General features: G+C 49.6%; 1 protein-coding gene and 1 pseudogene across 2 annotated transcripts in view; one reads left to right on the top strand and one right to left on the bottom strand.

Annotated features, from left to right (window-relative positions):
• Positions 1-15,811, bottom strand: part of CDADC1 (cytidine and dCMP deaminase domain containing 1) — a 468,682-nt gene that overhangs the window by 292,720 nt on the left and 160,151 nt on the right. The gene's annotated exons all lie outside the window — the stretch shown is intronic.
• LOC146802331 (uncharacterized) lies at positions 6,142-7,558 on the top strand (annotated as a pseudogene).

The raw sequence follows: 15,811 nt of genomic DNA, 5'->3' as shown, positions 1-15,811 counted from the left end.
GGGGGGGGGGGCACCACAGTCGCAGTATCCTCCTGGCCCCTGTCCGCCAGCCAACGGGCTATCCACTGCAGCTGCGCAGCCAGATAGTAATGTTCAAAACACGGCATTGCAAGTCCCCCCTGGTCAGTGGGAAGGTACAGCTTGGGCAACGCGACTCTGTGACGCGCGGCACCCCACAGGAAGTCCCGGAGGGACCGCGCCAATACCGCAAAGAAAGACGCCGGAACATAAATGGGCAGGTTGGCAAAATAGTACAGGAGACGGGGTAAAATCACCATTTTAACTAAGGCTACTCGGCCCGTGAACGAGAGGGGAAGCGTTCCCCAGAACAGCATCTGAGCCTGGACTGCGGACACAGCTCTGCCCAGGTTGCCTTCCACAAGATCCGCCGGCTGACGATATATCTGGATACACAGATACCGAAAGGTATCCGGCCGTCATTGTACCTGCACTCCCTGTAAATGATAACTCGGGTCTTGAGTGTCTGCTCGGAACGCGTATAGGCAGGACTTAGCAGCGTTCACCCGGAGACCCGAGAGGGCCTCGAAGTTAAGCAGAATACGCTCCAGGTCGACTGGAATGTGAGCCACATCCCTGACAAAGACCAGCAGGTCATCCACATAAAGCGATACCTGATGCGTCGCATCGCCCAGAGGGATGCCGTCAGACAGCTCTCTGCGGAGTGTGGCCGCCAGCGGCTCTATTGCGAGCGCAAACAGGAGAGGTGAGAGCGGGCACCCCTGCCGAGTGCCGCAGCCAATAGGGATAGCATCAGATATGTACGGCCCGGTTCTCACTCTCACTGTGGGGTCCTTATACAGGATGGCTGCCAGTTGAAGGAAGCCAATACCCAACCCGTAGTGCGACAAGGCCGCCACCAGGTATCCCCATTCCAGGCAGTCAAAGGCCTTTTCAAGCTCTAAAACCAGGCAGCCCGCCCTAGGCCATTGTTGGATACTATCAGATGCCACTCGAAAGAACCGCCGCAGATTAAGGGAGGTACTGCGTTTAGGCACAAAGCCATTTGGGTCAGCATGTACCAGCACCGGCACCGCTGGCGCTAGCCGCTCCGCCAGTACCTTAGCCAGAATTTTATAATCTGTGTTAAGCAGGGCAAGGAGGCGATAGGACCCCAGCTGGGTGAGATCCCGCCCGGGTTTGAGCAGCGATATCAGATAGGCCTCCCGCATTGAGCCGGGTAAGGTACGCTCCTCAAGGGCGGCCAGATAGAGGGTGTGTAATTTGGGTACCAGTGATTCCCGATAGGTCTTATAGTATTCTGCCGGGAGCCCGTCCGGGCCCGGCGCCTTCCCAGAAGCCATAGAGGCAACCACGTCTCCGATCTCATCCGCAGTGAGAGGGCTCTCGAGCGACTCCTGATACTCATCCGGTATCGTGGGTAGACAGGCAGCCTCCAGGAACTATTCCAGATCTTGCGTCTGCCGGCGTCCCGTCGAGCGGTACAGAGACGCGTGGTGTGCCGTCATCGCCTGATGAATCTCCCACTGCGTGTATACAAGTGACCCGTCGGGTCCGCGTATAGCGCCTATCGGAGCGTGATCAGTCTCCTGCCTTAGCAGCCAGGCCAGCAACCTCCCCGCCCTGTCTGACGTGGCATGGGCACGAGCCGAGTGAGCCGCCTAATTGTGGCATCTCAAGCGCTCCAGCAGCTCGGCATGGCGCGCCCGGAGTCTCGTCAGCCGAGTCGAATCACGACCGCCGCCCTCCCCGTGTCGCTCGTATGGGAGTAGGCGAGACTCCAAGGCAGCAATGCAAGCTGCTTGCGGATATTCCACGTCGCGCCTAAACAATGCCCCCTGATGGTGGACTTATGGGCGTCCCACTCTGTCAATTCACTGCTCGTGGTGCCTTCATTCAGGTCAAAAAATTGCTCTATCGTAGTGCCCAAGGATGCATGGAATTCTGCATCTTCCAGAGCCGCCGATTGGAGGCGCCATGTAGAGATTGGGGGACGGCCGGGGTTCCATCGGAGGCACAGTCTAAGAGGATTATGATCGGAGTGCGTCCGACCTAGATATTCTGCCTGCTCTAACAGGGGAAGCAAAGAGTAGGAGCCCACTACCCTGTCAAGACGCACATGGAGGTCATGCACTGCCGAATAGTACGAGTAGATCAACCAATGCCCAACGCGTTTGAGACCACTTGTGTATTACGGAGGGGCGGGAAGGACCAGTCAAGATGTACGTCGAGGACTGAATTAAAATCCCCGCCCAAGAGCCAGGGGAGACCCGCATACGGTGCTAACACCGTGGACAGATGGGCAAGGAATGACAATTGTTCAACGTTCGGGGCGTACAATGAGCCTAGTAATATGTGTTGTCCATTAAGGCGTCCGCGCACTAATGTGTATCGCCCAGCCGGGTCGACTACTAATTCCGTGCATGCAAATGGAGTGCCCGCCCTCACCCAGATTAACGTGCCCCTGGCGTGTGCAGAGTATGTGGTTCCAAATAGTTGACCCCTCCAGCGGGTACGCAGCCGGACTATTTCTGACTGCTTCATATGGGTCTCCTGAAGGAGGGCTATGGCCACCTTGTGCCTCTGCAAATAAGCGAAAGTGGAATACCTACGCGCTGGCGTGTGCATGCCCCGAATATTCCATGTGATTACGTTGGTATTGGCCATGTAAAGCAAGTAAAGACTGCAGAGGTGACGGGGCCGGGGGCCGGTCGACCAGTAGGAGGAACATGGACGCTATATGTCAGGCCGGCGCGCTGCAATGAGAATCAATACAAATAAACATAAACGTGCTGCCAAGCACGCGAGCTGAAAGTCAAAAACAGTATAACCATCAGGGCAAACCCCTGTACGGGCATTCGTCCAAACTGGAAGCTAAACGCTTATGGAATGAAACTAAGCCAGGTAATGGCTAACGGGCACTTAGTGTGGCTATAGCTACTGCGAACAGCTCCCTTACCGCGGTGCCCCAGTGTACACTGTAGGTGCCTCCTGTAGCGTGGGCTGGGCCAAGCATGGGCGGATAACTTTACTGCAGCTACCTACGCCACCTAACGCAAATTCCGCCTGGCGCGCGGGCCCCCCTTAGAGGGCAGGGTCTCCCGTCCCCCCGCACCCACGCAGCGACCAAAATAGACTCAACAGCGCCATCACATAGCACCGCACCATAGCCGATAGCAGAATCCGCCAACAGTCAGCCACCACTACGTATTGCCTGTCCCCCATTGATGCGCGTGCCAGTGAGCACCACTGTCACACCGCTCTCGGCTCACACGATGTGATCAGAGGTCTGGGGTGTCACCAGTGGCATTAATTGGTCCTCAGAGAGCGTGGTGGACGGAGAGGACGATCTGCTGGTCTCGGGTTCGCCATGTCCATGAGTGTCCACATCTCCCTGACTGCTCATAGACCCGAGAGTTGCCACTGCCTCCAGCGCGCCTTGGCGTTCTAGGCGCATCCTCTGCGGGCTCGGCGCCACTCCCGGGCCCAATCCTGCATCCCTGTGTGACCCTCTCCGCCGCCTCCGCCTTGGTCTCCTCCCCCGCTGACTGCCAAGCTCCAGATCCGGAGGCCTCTGTCCCCTACTCTGCCCAGTCTCCTCTAGCCAGTCCCAGACATCTGACGGGGCATCAAAGAACTGGGTCCCCTCTTTCGTGACCATTCTGAGGCGCGACGGGTACAGCAGGGAGTATGGGATCTCCAGGTCACGCAGTTGGCGCTTCACCGCCAGGTAGCTGCTTCTCCGCCTCTGCACCACCGCTGTGTAATCCGGGAAGAACATCACCTGCCCACTTCCCACTGTGATGGCGCCCAACTTCCTGGCCTCGCGTAGCACCACATCCCTATCCCGGTAATTGAGAAGTTTGAACAGAAAGGGGCGGGGTCGAGCCCCCAGCTTGGGCCTCTGTGCCGGGACCCTATGGGCCCGCTCCACCACGAACTGCGGGGAGAGTGCCCCCGGGGGGAGTAGGTCTCGGAGCCACCCCTCAACATACTGCTCTGGATGTCGTCCCTCCTTGCCCTCCGGTAATCCCACCACTCTGATATTGCTGCGCCGGGGGCGCCCTTCGGCATCCTCAACACGATCTTCCAGGGTGTGGACGCGATATATTAGGTCTTGCAATGTTGCAGTGTGATTATTCACCACTGGCTGGACATCTAGGAGCGTGCGCCGTTGTTGGGCCACTGTGTCTGCTAACTTGCGGTGGTCCGCATGAAGAAGGGTGAAGTCCACTGTGACTTTATCAATCCGGGACTCTAGAGAAGCCTTCGTCTGCTCCAGGGTAGAGCCAATTCGTTCCACCGCAGCTAGCACTGTGTCCAGTTTTGCCGCAAGCGCCGCCGCCTGAGGCTCCCCACCTTCACCGCGGCATCCCGGCACGGGGCCCAGGCCCGCCGCCTGTGCCCGGCTTCCCTTTGACGCGTTCCGTAGCCAGCCCATGACTAATTGCTGCGCCGTAGGCATCTGCCGATAACTCTAACACCAGGCAGGTGGCCCAGGTCCCGGCACCCAGGCCACCACAACAGGAGAGAGTCGACACCACAGTCTCTTCGGCAACGCTGCAAGGATGGAGGAAGGAGAAGGAAGCCAGAGCACCCCCCCCCCCCCCCCCCCCCCGGCAGGGTCCGCAGCTGTCGACCAGGAGGAATCAGCTTGCTGTTACTCACGAGTTTCGTGGGCCTCCAGTGGCCGTCGCACGTCACTCCCCCGATATATCAGGGTCCCCCATCGGGCACCCCTCCTCTGTCTGGACGTCGGTGACCCTCGCCAGGTAGGGCTGATGAATGCCCGCCGCCTCTACCTCTGGCAGCTGCACTTGCGCCCCAGCTAGCACCTCAACTCCAGTTAGGTCAGGTCTCCTCAGTCAGCGTGCGCCACCACGAACACCCACAGGTCAGTCCGTGCCTTTCCTGGTCCCTCGGCGCCGCATTGCAGGTAAAGGTTCCAGGAGCTACCGCCGCGCGTCAGCTCCTCTGGTATGCGCTAGGAGCTCAGGCACTCCCCCCACGCCAGCACCGGGCAGCCGCCCCCTCCGCCACCACCGCTCACCTCGTAGTCCGGTATCAGGTCGTCCTCTGATCGCCTACCACACTGCAGCCGGCGGGCCCCCAAGGCTCCAGGGCCCCGCGCCGTCGCAGCAGGTCTCAGGGCAGTCCACTGCAACGAGGGTCACCAGATAGTTCAGCGCCGGACCCACCGCTCCACCGCGAAGTGTAGGGAGGCCCACTCCACCTTTCCAGTCACCTCACTGCGTCTGTCAGGCCTGCGAAATCCCCTCCAGGGGATCGCCATCAAGCGCTCGGGCAGGCCTCTCGCCGAAGAACCTCAAGTATTTTGGCAAGGTCGCAGCAGCACCCCAGGAAGGCCACAGGGGGCCCGTCGCACTACAACTCCGTCAATGAGTACACCTCATGGCGCCACCAGCAGGCCACGACCGCTTCCGCATCTCCGTTGCCCCCGCCGTTGCATTCAGGGCGTCACATAAGTTCAGGGCATCCCCTGCATTTCACTGCAGGGCAGGACTGTCTCCCGCGACCACCGCCGGTCCAGGGCTCCACACCAACAAAGTCCGGCGGCACCACACCACTGCCGCCGCCGGCATTCTAGTCAGCGCGGCCTAGGCTCCTCGTGGCGAGCCGCGGGCTAAATTACTGAATGCCGCCGGCCGCGGCTCACCTCCTGCAGTTCCGCGCTCACCAGCGCCCGCTTCCGTGTCGCGGGGCCGGCGTTAGGAGCGGCTGCGTCAGCCAACCCGCACCGTGCTGTGGCAGAAAGCCCGGGCCCCGCTATCGGCGGTGTCCGGTGCCAGCAAGAAGCCTAGCCAGGAGGGGAAACAGCAGGATAAGAGCACCGGGCGGCGGGAGCTCTACTCGTATGCAGCCATTTTACTAGCGCGCCACCTAGCGCCCCTTCGTCAAATGCGGCATATGACAACTCTTACAAGCACTGGCAGGTCTTTAAGACATATGGGCCTGTATAGAAGTCCTTCTATTCCACTCTTGGCAGAATGTCAGAGCCTAAGGGGCAGTGGTAGGTGGGCCAGGCCAGTGAGCGAGAGGAAAGTAAGTGCCTGATACATTTTACTTTTTCATTGAATACAGTATGCATCTACATCTCAAGTTTGTTGGTTATTGTACAGAGTACTTTCAGAAAAAAACACAATGTCTGATTATGAGTCAGGTGAAGGTGCTGTAGAGGCAATGTTCACATTAGATTTTGAGGCATATTTAGATGCAACTTGAAATCTTGCAGGCAGACTTCTTGCCGGAGTCACCCAAGAAAAAAAGCACTTTGTAAAGCATAGACCAGGATGGGAACTTACACACCCCAACATCTGGAAGACTTCAGAAGATGCATACAAGGCAAAGTGCAGCATCTGTAATAAAGACTTTTCCATTGCCAAAGGAGGAGAGTGGATATCAAAATACAGGTGGCAGGATCACAACATAAGAAAAATGCCTCAGGCAGTGCACAGATGGTGACAATTTCAGCATACCGGCAACAAAGCTTCCAGCAGGAAGTAGCCAAAGTAAGTCATTGCTCGCTTCGTCATAATGCAACATAAGTTGCATGTAATTAATGTATTCCCTTCTTGCTTTGTCACACTCTTTTTAAGCAGTGGCAGCTGGCAGAGGTAGTGGGTGGGTGATTGGTCTGAGCGCCGTGGTTCAGCGATCAGATGCCGACTGGGAGCCTGGGCATGTTCTCCATGCAGGCTGTAGTGCAGCCTGCTTGGAGAGCATGCAAACTACGCATGAATGTTTGCCGGCCCGAGATGGGTGGCCAAACAATCATGAGCACTTACAGTGTGCTCACTACTACCCCTGCTCCTGTTGTGAGAGAAGACCCGCCCTGCAAAGCTGCCGGACATCAGGACAAAATCAAATGATAATAACAAAAGTTATTATCATTTTATTTTTCCTTTCCTTTACTGCTAAAAAGCAGTGGGTGGCTCTCTTTAAATGTGCAGCAGTGTTTACCAAGTCAGATTGCCTTTAACATGCTTTTTCACTCTGTTCATATCAAGAGAACACTAAAATTGCTTTTGGGTTGGCAGCTGACAGTGGAGACTTTCTCCGCTTGCTGCTCATACCGTTGTATTTTCAGTTTTTTAAACTGTAGGTCACAGCTGCAGAGGCGACCCAAGTGTACCATGCTGTCAAACATCACATCTCCTACCGCTCCCTGGAATGTGGCTTCAAGCTGTTCAAAGAAATTTACCCTGACTCATCCGTTGCGAAAAAAGCATCCTGCGGCCGCACAAAGGCATCACGTTTCACAAAAAATTTGCTTGCACCTCTATCGTCGCAGCAAGCATTTTAAAACTTACAAGATGGATATTTTTCAGTTTGCAGCGATGCTTCAAACAAAGGAAACATTAAACTATATCCACTTTTGTTGTGGCACTTCAATTTCACTACCGGTATGACCTACACTCTGCTGGATTTCAATGACGATGCAGCTGAGACTGCTACTGCAATTTCACAGCAGATCACAACTAAATCAAAAGAGCATGGGTTGAAATTGGAGCACGTCGCTGCATACTGTGAAAACTATGCAAGTGTCAACTATCGATGACTTTGTATTTGAGATTTTGAAGGGAGCAAATTAAGACATTCTGCCTAATTGTCCTGCCCACATCCTAAACAACTGCGCTAAATAAGCCATAAATGGACTTTCTATGGATGTAGATTCCTTTATTCTAAAAGTCTACAACAATTTCTCTTCTGCAGCTAGGCGAACAGCGGAGTTGAGAGAATGTATTTATTTTGTGAACCTAGAGTGGCAGCCTTTGTTTTGGCAACTCACAGCACAGTGGCTCACTGGGCAGGATGACAATCATATTTCCTTTCTCTTGGGCAAGAAAAAACATTGAGAGCAATATGGAATTTTATAGAACTTGAAAGTGGGGAAGCCACCATGTCACATGGTGAAGCTTACCTTTTATTCTTCACGACATTTTGATCATTTTCAATGCATCTATCCTGCCCCTGAGGTACCAGGCTTCTTCAGGATATTTCGGAACAAAAAAGGACAGAGTGGAAAATCAGTTCTTTGGCTTCCAAGTGCACAATTATTTAAAGTGTCATGATTCAGAGTTGAGTGCAAGCATACAACAAGATTGTTTTACATTTTTTGAATGCTCCTTAAAGTATTTAGAAAAATGGCTTAATATTTCAGAGAGCCATTACTTGTTGGCAATAGAATCACGTTCCTTAGGAGAAATTCTCACCTTTCAGCAGACTGCAAAGTTGCTGAGTCACTTAACTTGAGCAGTCATCTGGAACTTCAATACTTATTCAACAAATACAGTATAATTGCTCCTGCTTTGTGACCTGTGGCAGGCACCAACTTACCATGTGTGCAAAAATGGCTGAATGTTTTGTCAAAGTTCTCATGTGATGTTCCCAACATAAAAAACTCATGTCATTTAAACTTTGCTAACTAGGCAGCAATGCACCTACTGAGAGGATTTTTTCTCAATTGAAGTTCACCTGGACTGACACAAAATAGGTGTGATGTTGAGCTTCTTAAGGCGGAATTGCAGATCCAGGTGAACATGAAATATTCGTGGGCAGATTTCTATCAGTTTTCTCTTAGGAACAAAGAACTTCTGAAGTCTGTTAGTTCAGAGAAAAAGTAACATTTTAAAAACAAGCACTAAAACCAATATTGCTACTGTCCGTGTACTAGCAATCATACTAAGGGGGCAAAATCCTCTGATAGCTGTCCCTTACATTAGTAGTCAAATTTTGCTTAGTGTGCTTTGTTACTTTTTAACCGAATATAAACATATTTTGACATTGTACTTATGTTGGTTATCTATTTACTTACTTATATACTATTGCGTAACCTCCTCGGATGTGTCTGTTAAACTTACATTCGGTCCTGAATTTCTGTCCTGAATTTTGATCCTTTGTCCTGAATTTGTACGCTCACCATCCTGAATTTGCATCCATGCCAGGTGGTCACCCTAATCCTGGGTCACTGGACTACATGACTACCTGTAGTGGGAAGTTGGCCTTTGTATATTCCTCCCAGATAGTATCAGAGGGCAACTAGATGTGGACAAGATGGGACATATCTGGCAGGATTGGGTGAGCGGGGTCATCAACTACAACACTTGGAGTTCAAAAGGGCTTCCTCAGCACACTCACAAAGGGTCTCACACTAGTCTATTGTAACCCCAGACAATCTGGGTCAGGGCAGGGAGGAAGAAAATTCCAGACACCTCTGGGAGGGCACTTTAGAAGTGCCTCACAATACAAAGGGGACACCAGGTATAAACAAAATTGGACCCTCAGACCCAACTCTTCAGTATATTCCTGGACTTGTGAATATTAAAGAAGAAGGACGCCCTACTGCTTGAGGTCTGCCCTGCTTGCTGAGAAGGAAGCCTGGACCTGCACCTTCATCCCAGGCTGGAGTGACTCTAAGGGTCAGCTGACCAACCTCCTGTTCTGAGCTACAGGAACACAACAAGCTCCAGAGGCCTCTGTGCAACTGCCCACCTGACCTGCTGCAGCTGGATCTGCCTAGACCTGCAGCTAAACCTGCCTGAGCCCTGCTAGCCTTTGCTGGAATAAGTTCCTGATTCCCAAGAGGTGCCTGCCAGGATCTGAATCCTGAATTTGCATCCATGCCAGGTGGTCACCCTAATCCTGGGTCACTGGACTACATGACTACCTGTAGTGGGAAGTTGGCCTTTGTATATTCCTCCCAGATAGTATCAGAGGGCAACTAGATGTGGACAAGATGGGACATATCTGGCAGGATTGGGTGAGCGGGGTCATCAACTACAACACTTGGAGTTCAAAAGGGCTTCCTCAGCACACTCACAAAGGGTCTCACACTAGTCTATTGTAACCCCAGACAATCTGGGTCAGGGCAGGGAGGAAGAAAATTCCAGACACCTCTGGGAGGGCACTTTAGAAGTGCCTCACAATACAAAGGGGACACCAGGTATAAACAAAATTGGACCCTCAGACCCAACTCTTCAGTATATTCCTGGACTTGTGAATATTAAAGAAGAAGGACGCCCTACTGCTTGAGGTCTGCCCTGCTTGCTGAGAAGGAAGCCTGGACCTGCACCTTCATCCCAGGCTGGAGTGACTCTAAGGGTCAGCTGACCAACCTCCTGTTCTGAGCTACAGGAACACAACAAGCTCCAGAGGCCTCTGTGCAACTGCCCACCTGACCTGCTGCAGCTGGATCTGCCTAGACCTGCAGCTAAACCTGCCTGAGCCCTGCTAGCCTTTGCTGGAATAAGTTCCTGATTCCCAAGAGGTGCCTGCCAGGATCTGCCCCATTGGTATGGCATCAGATAAGCTCCTGCTTGAAGCAAGGGAGAAATCGTGAGGTTTGGGCTCTTTGTGACCATGACCAGGCCCATTCATGCCAAGATCTTGCCGTCCGTGCTGACCACCAATGCAAAGCTCCAGTGAACCAGATGCTCACAAACACATGGCACCAAGGGAGAAGAATTTGTTAGCCCAGGTTGAGCCAAGTTTGCTGGTTAGTACGGCGGCAAATAAACAAGCAATGGGGGCCCGGGGAAGGTAGATCCCTCTGTAAGGAAGGGAATATTCCCCAATGGAAGTAGTCAATGGCCCAGCTTAAGAAGCGTTAAACGAATGCCAAGTAAATTAAGAGGTTTGGGGGGAAACCGGACCAAATGGAGTGCCTGCCGCGTTTCTTAAATCAGATTGCTTCCTCTGGGGTCCCATCCTAACTTCTGTTTATGCTAACTTCTTTTGTACAAGCACAGTCCCTGACAGCTCAAACGGGTAGCAAGGGGGGGTTGAATATTGGTTCCAAAATATACGAAGGACTGCCATCAAGCATCAAGTAACTACCGAATGATTGCACTCTTAGATGTAGAGGGAAACCGTTATACATGCCTCCTGAACAAAGAACTTGAACAGTGATCGCATGAAAAACAGCTGATCCCATTGTTTCAACCGAATTCTGCCCTGTCAAATGCCTTGCCACTATATGCCACATTTATTGATTTCACTAATGCCTTTGACAATGAGCCAAGAGCCCACATATGGGTTCAGCTGCATGGCTAGGGGATCGCTCCTTGTCTCCTGAAAGCACTTGAGTCCTTATATAGTGAAACCTGGATGAAAATCAAACTGGCAACAAACTGGTTCAAATTCAGAGAAAATCTATACAGATATGGCCTTAAGCAAGGATGCATCCTTGCTCCTTTATTATTTAACCCCTTTATGCAGGGATGTGGAATTCCTATAGCCCGACGGCCAGGACATATTGTTTGGGGTCAAGGGCAACAAGTAGGCCCAACCCCCTACAGGACTACCCCTTTGGCTGCCAGTTTACAGTACCACATTCTGTATCCGGAAAGGGCAATGTCTGTAGTTAGGGTAATATTTGTGTACATGTGTTAATGCTGTTCAAGCTTGTATTTATAGGTTCGTTAATGTAAAGCCTTTATTAGGGTGAGTACTAAAAGTAAATGTTGTAAGATCGTCCGGCACAACGGACGGTGGTTCCAGTATAAATGTGTACACACGTTTTCAAAGTTTTGTAATATGAGGCTATGTATAATGCTCCCAGAATGTTCTGGTTATATGCAAATATTTACAAAAGCCTGAAAGCAAGAGTGATGATTCTTTGCTTGCAAAATAAAATGTTCACAAAAAAATAGGAAAAAAAACATTTTGCTAAACTACTGTAAGATTTTAGGTTCCATATCTTTGCAGCATCATTTAGGAACATGTTGATGAATGCTTGTACTTCCCAAAAATATTCATAATGGAAAATCAGTGTAACCAGTTTAATACGATTATGGGAAGAAAAAAAATAAACAAGCATTGGCAAAGCCAGTGGGTCGGAAATTGGTAGTCAGCCTTTTGGTTTTGTCAACGCGTGACTTGCTTAGGCATGGTTTTTGTACAAACCATTGGTGTGGGAGTTGCTGGGCCCTCACCGTTCTAACAAGCATTGGCAAAAGCAAAACAATGTTTGGTCTCAAAAAGCAAACATTGCCACAGCAGTTCCGGGCACTGAACAAAACTACATTGTGTGCCAATATGCTCCTTGTAAAAGAGCAGAATACTGTCACTTACGATGAGGCCAGCTGATAGACCAAGAGAAATAAAGAGACAGAGACAATTTTATTAAACACAAAAGGTCATGGTTAACTTAACGCCAGGCCTATTTAGAGGCCCAATTATTAGAGTCTCAAAAGTGCATCCATGGTATCTATCCTTGAATTAAGTGCATATATACAATTTACGTAAATTTACAGAAGTCGGCCAAGAAATAGTACTCCTAGAAAATATTTGTGGATTGCATTTTACCATGAGCAAATGTACATGTGTAGATTACCTCATGTGAAAATCTGACTGTTTCAAGTTCACTTTTCCACCAACCACTTTTTTCCCAACCCTGGAAGAAGTTTTACATCTGCCACTATCAGGAGTACATTTCTAAACTTTTTCAGTATTGGAAAAGATTAGAAAAGAGTTGGTGAAATCCCTTAAAACACATGCAAGTTAGTAGGTTTGCACAGACTCAAGGGGATTCCAACCCTTGAACTATTGCTTACCACTACCTTCAGCACCAGTATGTAGACCTGCAGAAAAGTAGCAACATAAGGGAATTGCTAGTATTCAAACCCTACTATGGTACGAGCCCTGGCATAATTAGAGAGGCTATATCAGAACTCCTATATAAGATTGCTGACGTAATTTGTCGCCGCATTACATGGCACAAAGGGGACAAGTGGATTTTGTTATAGGGCAAGTAGATGTATGAAGCAACCTGCCCCATGGACAAGTAGATATTTTTTTAAATTCCACACCCCTGCTTTATGGTAGATCTGGAATTCAATTCGATCAATAGTAGATCATGTCCCTCATGGCTAGTTAAACAAAATGTCCAAGAACTCCAATATGAAGATGATATGGATATGCTCAACCACACCCAAGTGGGTCTACAAAGCACTCGTAATACTTAAAGCCTTGGTCCGATATTGCAATGATTAACTCAATTAAGATCAACCTAAATAAGTATTTAGTAAGAAATTAATTTTAAAAGGGTCATGGCACATGGAGGGCGTGAAACTGGAGAGCGTGAAAGGTTTCAAATACGTGGGCATGCACTTGAATGAAAGAGGAATTTTAAAGGGCTCAGCAAAGCCTCTATTATGTGCAATGGGACATCAAAAAAGGAGCTTGGCTTGACCAAACCTGCAACCACCTCTAACTGTGGTGGTGGGGGGAAATAAATGCCTACCCTCTCCTAAGGTGCTATAATGTTCAAAAACAACCTATTGTTGGAAAAACAACAATATGCCAAATTTAGACATTTGCTTGCTCTCCCAGAGTGTACTAGCCAAGCCCAGGTTAGGTTGGTATTCAACATCTCTATGCAAAATCTGGTGCTGCGTGCCAAATGGATAGCTTACTGCTTAAAAGCTAAGACTAGTATTCTAAAGCAGCTGCTATGGAGGAGGATACAGGAACCAAACTGAGTGGAGGCTGTTCCTAAAGAAGTCCTTCCAAGCTTTGGAAGTGGAAAACATCATTAACTCAGATCTCCCGATAAAGGTCATGAATAAACTTATAATAAAACATGCAAAAACCCTATCAGTGGCACAAGATCTAAAGGACTTACTGGCACATGCATCAAGAAAGGCTTTTGCGAGTCCTTAATTGCGATTATTAAGGAATCGCAACTAAGGACTCGCAAAAGCCTATGCATGTAGGAATCGCTAAAAAAAACTGCGATTCCTAAACATTCCTTAATTGCGACTCGCACATTGAGAGTCGCAATTAAGGAAAGGCTTCCCATTCATTCCTAAGAGCCTACAGGCCCATAGGAATGAATGGAAATTTCATGCGCAATTTGCGAGTACCAAATAGGTACTCGCAAATTACGCATGCAATTTCAAGGATGCAAGGGTGCCAAAAGGACACCCTGTTGCACCCCTGAAATTGTAACGTGCACTTGAGTGCATTTTTCAAAGTTCTGCAAATTACCGACCAGTTTAATTTTTCTGTAATTTGCGAGCCAAAATAGCGAAATCGCTATTTCAAAGTGCTTCTGGCATTGCATTTAAGAAATCACAAATTGCGATTCCTTAAATGCAATCGTAAATTAGGAAATCGCAAGAAATTGCGATTACCTAAATTGCGCATCCCAAAAACTTTCATGCATTGCAAAAGGTCATTTTGCGATCGCAAACGGCCGATTTTTGCAAATGGCACTGTTTGCAATAAAAAAATCCCTTGATGCATGTGCCCCTTAGGGAATAATAAAACCATGGCAGCTGGGTCACAGAGCTATAGACCTCTGTCTACCTCAGCCTACACAAGTTTGCTTCTCCCCATTAGAACTAAAATAACCCTTATGAGATGGTGATGAGGTTTGATACTTTTAAGATGCTACTGGATCGGTCATCGAAATGGAGGAATGAGTAAGCAATGCAGACTGTGCAGTAAATCAGAGGAATCATTACTGTATGGGATCTGAACCTGCGAGAGTCTTATACCACTGAGGGAGTTTTGGCTATGACCAATGTTCCGCATCTTGAATATCAGATCATGTAGGAGTGCTATGATTTACTGTCTAAGGGTGAATCAAGCGTGTTATCAGGCCCCTTCATATGGTACATGAAAGCCGTGGCAGACCAACAGAATCTGGTGGGCCAAATTGACATTGATCCCTTAAAGAAGCATTCCAAATAGAATGTTGCCCGCAGCCCTGACATAATTTAAAAATTTTCAGGAGTGAATAGGGCATCTATGGGTGATTTAAAATGAAAGAGGAGAGGGGAATGAGGGTGGGGCTTAGGAAGGCCTGGGGTTTAGAGGGGCGGTGCGGAATAATGTGATTAGTGAAATATTTACTGAAGGCTAATGCTGGGTATAGTAAGTGACAGAAAACGTCTGTAGTGCAATAGCAGAACAAGTGCAATATTCACTAGAAACTGCTATATATATTGCTTTTACTGTAATTATTTCAATTAATTGAACAGTTAATAAAATCTAATCTAATCCAGTGAACTGGACTCTTCACACTACAGCGACGACTGCAACCGCAAGAGCTGCACTTTGCGCCACATGACAGCCAATGCGAATCGGACTATTTTTTGGAAGGGGGCAGGATTTTAGGGTGGAGGAGGGTCAGGGCAGGGTTTTAGGGGCAGGGGCGGTTTGGGGTGAGGGTCGGTTTTAGGGTTCAGGGTGGAGGGTGGAGGGGGGGTCGGACAATCTTTTTAAAAGGGGGCAGGGTTTTAGGGCTCAGGGCGGGGGAAGGGGGTCGGGTAGTTTTATGGGCTAGGGCTGGGTTTTGCGGGAGGAGTTTTTAGGGGTTGGGGTTGGTTTTAGGGCTGAGGGCGGTGGGGTTGGGGTAGTTTATTTTAAAGGGGGCAGGGTTTTAGGTCTCAGGGCGGGGTAAGGGGTAGGGGTAGTTTTAATGGCACCGCAAGGGTAAGTTTTTAGGGCTCAGGGCGGGGTGGCTGAGACCCAGGTAGTTATTGATAGGGGGGAGGGTATTAGGCCACAGGACGGGGGTAGGTGAAAGGGTAGTTTTAAGGGCAGGGTAGGTTTTATACCTTAGGGCGGGGGGGCATGATAGGATTTTAGGGGTTAGAGCAGAGAGGGGGATTGGGGTAGTGGTGAACTTTATCACGCATATCACTATACCAATTATGACTTTACAATGAAATTGTGTGGTAAAGAAATGCGTGGTTAAGATGCATTTGTGGTTGGGACTGCGTTGTAGAGGCATGTGGGGTTCAGGCATGTATGTCTCTGTCATACAACCTTGACGCTCTAATGTTAATTTGCACAGCTTTAA

This window comes from Triturus cristatus, chromosome 8, assembly GCF_964204655.1.
Source record: "Triturus cristatus chromosome 8, aTriCri1.1, whole genome shotgun sequence".
NCBI classification, from domain to species: domain Eukaryota; kingdom Metazoa; phylum Chordata; class Amphibia; order Caudata; family Salamandridae; genus Triturus; species Triturus cristatus.
The sequence above is the reverse complement of the archived record's forward strand: the minus strand, read 5'-3'. Positions and strand labels throughout refer to the sequence as shown.